The following is a 4,431-nucleotide window of genomic DNA, read 5'->3' as shown; positions in this document are numbered from 1 at the left end:
GTTAACCCATAGTTGAACTGCAGAGGGGGATTTCAGCAAGTGAACGTCACTCAGACTGCACTTCGTGTTCTGGAGATGGAGAAGTACTCTGCTTTGCGTCTGGAATTAATTTTCCATGTGTGAAATTGCACCTGCAGAAGGGGATTCCACCTCTCCTGACAGCTCTGCTGTGAGTTTGAGGAGTTTCACAGAATCAATGTCAAGTCTTTGAAAAGTAGCTGGGGCTCTGCTGGAAATCGCACTCATCCAGAGCTCTGAGGCTTTTTACCACCCCTCTCCAGTGAGAGCTCTGGTAGGATAAGCTATGTTTTGAGCTGTGATGCGTTCTTTGGGGGGTGTTGTCCTTTGCCTGACAACTGACTGACAACTTAACATGTTCTCCTGTTATGTCATTTATGGCTGAGGAAGCATGGCCCTAACTTTTGCTTGCTTTTACCTCAGTTTCATCGTTTGTTTGCTGGCTTCTACAGCTCAAAATGTCAGGTTTGCTTTGCCCCTTCCCCTCTCACCCAGAAGGTTTCTGTGAATCACAGTTCACTTGGACAAATGGAATGGTCAAGGAATTTTTTCACTCACCATTTTGATGCAGTGCTGCATTTTATTTGGTGCCAGGTGTTTAGGGGTGGTTCCTGCAGAGCTCGGCTCTGCAGCTCACCCTGGCTAGGAGCAGCAAGGTGTTCTTGATGCTCCAGTGTCAGTGGAGCCAGGTAACCAACAGCTCCAAAAGGAGGTTCTTGTTCCTCCAGAAGTTGTTCCTTCTCTGTAAAAGATACTGAGTTTAGGTATTTTGGGTTTGTCACCCCAGGAGGACATTATTGGAGGGTTTCATGAAAGTCTGTCGAAGAAGTTCTGAACTTTCCAAGAAAAGCAGTGCAATCCCGGTTTCTGGATGTGTAGGGACACTGAGCTGTGCTGTGCCATCCCGGTTTCTGGATGTGTAGGGACACTGAGCAGTGCCATCCCGGTGTCTGGATGTGTAGGGACACTGAGCTGTGCAATCCTGGGCTGAGGATGCTCTGACAGTGTGGCACGGTTGGGACGCCCCAATAGCAGCCCTGAGCACCGCAGCCAGGCACAGGTCGGGCTCTCTCTCCCCAGGCTGCCAGGACGTGCAGGGTGCTCTGGGGCAGCACAGAGCTGTGGTGCTGGCACCACGTGGAGCTCCGTGTTCCTGCACGGCCCCGGGCTGGCCGGGAGGGCTCCTGCCCCTCGATGGAAGCACATTCCCGCACACAGCACGCTGCTCGAGCAGCTTCTCCAGACACCAGATGTGCGGATGGAGCACCTACTGTGCTTCAGCAGTCAATTACTCAAACCCATAATACTTGTGCTTCTGAAATTAACCACTTTATGAATTATACAAAAGGAAATTATCGGTGTTGACAGCTGATTCTCTTAAATGGAGTGTAACCAAAAACATAATTAAAAATACGTCTGGAGTTCACCATTCCACAGTGCTGACTCTCATCAAATTTTGAGCTGCTGTTAGCAATGGCATGTCTTGCCTAAGTTTCTTAATTTTCCAGGTATTGCCCTGTCTTAATAAATCTGCATTTCTCCTCCTCAGAAGTAATTATGATTCCTGGGCACTGCACCAAAACTTGCAGATGTTTTGAAGATGTCCTGATCAGCTGAGATTAGGACATGAGTTTTAAACTTTATTCCGTAGGCAGGGCATCCTTGAAAGCTGACTCCATGAACTGGTTCAACAGTCCAGGACAGGGAAGTGTGAATAGTTGCTTGTTCATCAACGACTTGATTTCAACACTGGCTGTTAAAAGAACCTCACACAAATGAATGTTAATCTCTTCAGAGACATCTCTGCATTTCTGCTGACATCTGACCACACCAGAGGTATTGCTCACCTCTGGCTTTTGTCACCTCTGGTTTTAGCTTTGTGGTGATGAGACCATATTCCCTGTGGGGGTGAAAAGAACTTTCTTTATGCGTCAAGCTGTGTTTGGTACCTCCTCTCTTTGTCTGTGTTTCCTTGGAAGCTCCTTGACAGTCCTGCAGGGGCTGGCCAAGGTACATGCTTGTGAGCCTGTGCTCAAGGCAATCCCTTGCCTTGCTTTTTGTTTCTTAGATGTACTGCACATTCTCCCCTTAGCTGTAACTTTTTAGAGCATTCCTCCACCTTTCTTTTTCCTTCAAGGTTATGTGGGTGTTGTTGAAGTAAGTGTCAGCTTCGTGTTCAGGAGTCATCAACTTTTTATGATCTTTTTGAGGGGTCCTTCCCATTCCTCATCTCTGGATCTTTACTCTGAATATTTTTTTTGTTTGTTTGGGTTTTGTGTTTTTTTTTTTTTTTTTTTTTTTTTTTTTTTTTTTTGGTTGGTTTTTTTGGGGGGGTTGTGTTTTTTTTTTTTTTAATTTGTTTGTTTGTTTTGTTTTTGTTTTGTTTTTAGTTTTTGTTTTCCCATAAAGCCAACTCAAAAGCAGTTCTGCTTTCAAAACCCAGTGAGCATAGGAAAGGAATATCAACCACAGCTGCAAGGTGGGAAGTGCCTGGAAACGGGAAAGCTTCACCCACCCCACGTGAGTGGCATGAGTGATCCAAGTGGCAGAGAGCAGCTTCCTGGAAGTGGGCCCAAATGGTTTTCTGTACCCAGCCAGGTTTGACTTGCAGTCCCACGATGGCAGTGAGGTGATCAGTGATTCTGTGCATGTCTTCCCTTGCCTTGAACATCCTGCACCAGCTTTGTTGGGAAAGGTTCACTGCAGCCTGCACAACAGTTTTGCAGCTTCATCATTTCTTTCTCTTTACCTTCGTTTGGTCTAATTGTGACTTTACCATCTGCCAGCCTTTTCCTGGGACTGTTTAGTCTGTGAAGAGATGCACCTGTTTTTATATGTGTGAAAAATACTTGAATTGCTTTCCTAATGGAAATGAGTCTTTTGCTTTCGCCCTGGATTTAATAAGTAAACTCCGGTTGCTGTTCATTGTTCTTAAGTAGTATTTACAAGTCCTGGTTGTTAGAATCTGTCACACAGTGGCATGCAGTTCAGGCAGCTGATTAATTGAACATGACTAATACAAATTCTTCCAAACATAAACAAGAGAAAAGGAAATGTAAAAAGAATATTCCCTGGCACTCGCATGTGTCCCAGGGCATAGAGCCGTATGTATCAGACTCACACGACAGTGGCTTATAAAAAATGGAGCCTTTCAGACTCCAGTGATCCCAGCTGAGTTACCTGTGTCCCATTCGAATGTCAAAGGCCTGTAGGCTCAGGGCTTTTTTTGACTAGTTGTTGTTTTAGTTTGACTTGGCTTTTCCAGATGCCACCTCCTTTCCTGTGCTTGCATCATCCTCCTGTTGTTTCTGCAGCTGCTGGGATAAAACCAACAGCCCTGGGTCTGTAGTGAGAGAACAGTGGCAGGTCATTATGCTGCATTTTTAGGTTTGTGTGCCTGATGATTCCAAAGACACAACTAAGAATAAGCTTTTGTATTATCCATGTAGCATTGCTGTTTTGTGGGGTATTTTTTCCCCTTTTTTATAGTGCTGTCTACCATATCTTTGTACATGAGCCGGGATCCTTCTGGGTGAAGTGTGTGCCAGTGCAGTTGATAACACCTGATTGGTTTGCCTTTGTTACTACACTTTAAACCTTCCATTTGCAAGCATATTGCCATATTTATGATGAAGGGCATCCACAGTGAGTTTCTTCCTTGATTTTCCAGGTGTGCCTGGTGTTGGCCCATCAGAGTCCCGTGCATGGTGCACAGACACACCGGGCAAGAAGTTGGGAAGGAGGCTCCTCTGATTGGAAAAGGGCCAGAAAAAGGCAGGAGACTTGAAGGAAAGGATTGGATTTCAGTGTTTTTCCTTTTAAGTCTCGGTGCTGCTTTGGGAAACTGCCATAGGCACTCAGAGGGCTTGTTCTTCAATGGAAGCACCCTGGCTGCACCATTCCATCCACCCTCACGAGGTGCAGGGTGGCTCCTGCCGTTTATCCCAGACTTCCCCTCTAATTCCTGGCATTCTGCTGGCAGTTCAGTGGGGTTGGCACTTCACTGCAGCGTCCAGAGCTGAGCTGCTTGCCCTTGGTCCCTGGCATGTTTTGTGGACGTTCTGAAAGGATTTAGTATTGCAGTTGTCAGGAGCGACTTTATGGGTATAGCTCTGCTGTAATCCTTCATAAGAAAACTCTTAGTTCCTTTCATGCCATTTTTTGTTGACTTGTCTTCACACTTTTTATGTTTTGCATCCTGGTGGGGAAATACATTGAGTGTAAAGGTGTCAGAAGGGAGGATGGGAAGGGGAGGTGTCTGTGGCAGGACAGAAAAAGCAAATGGCCTGTGTCTCCAGACCTCCAGCTCTGCCTAGGTAGAGTCTAATATGTCTGAGTATCCCTGCGTTTCCTGGGAAAGATCAGCAGCCTCACACTTCTGGCTCACTAACATCATGGACAAGGAGGATTGTC

The sequence above is a fragment of the Sturnus vulgaris genome, chromosome 4, assembly GCF_052056855.1.
Source record: "Sturnus vulgaris isolate bStuVul1 chromosome 4, bStuVul1.hap1, whole genome shotgun sequence".
NCBI lineage: Eukaryota > Metazoa > Chordata > Aves > Passeriformes > Sturnidae > Sturnus > Sturnus vulgaris.
The sequence above is the reverse complement of the archived record's forward strand: the minus strand, read 5'-3'. Positions refer to the sequence as shown.